Source organism: Triticum urartu, unplaced genomic scaffold (assembly GCF_056163025.1).
Source record: "Triticum urartu cultivar PI428250 unplaced genomic scaffold, HENAU_Tu73 scaffold1, whole genome shotgun sequence".
Classification (NCBI taxonomy): Eukaryota; Viridiplantae; Streptophyta; class Magnoliopsida; order Poales; family Poaceae; genus Triticum; species Triticum urartu.
The window spans coordinates 6,612,877-6,613,288 of NW_028259461.1; positions in this window are offsets into that span (position 1 = coordinate 6,612,877).

Below are 412 nucleotides of genomic sequence, written 5' to 3' on the forward strand. Positions count from 1 at the left end.
AATGAAAGGAAAATCGTAATTTTTCGTTAGGTATTTGACCAAATAGGATCGTCCAGTTCCTACAGAACCTATCACTAAAATACCCGATAGGGCTAAGCGGAACGAAAAGGGTTTTCCATGAGATGGTAAATGAAAACGATTAGTCCCACACGAGGTTTGGGAATAAGTGATTGTCTGATAATGAGCAAGGAATATACGTCTTTCTGCTAAAGAGGATCTATTAAACTCATAATTCATTAGATCCTTGTTATCAATGCCAACTAGGTATCATAAGTAAATGGATCCCGGTTGTTCAATCCTTTGATAACCAAGGTCATTCTTTGCTAAAGAGAAATGATCACTATGAGTCAGACTCAATAGAATTGGATCCATTCCAAATAGCGAGAATTAGGATTCTTGATCCCTCTCAATC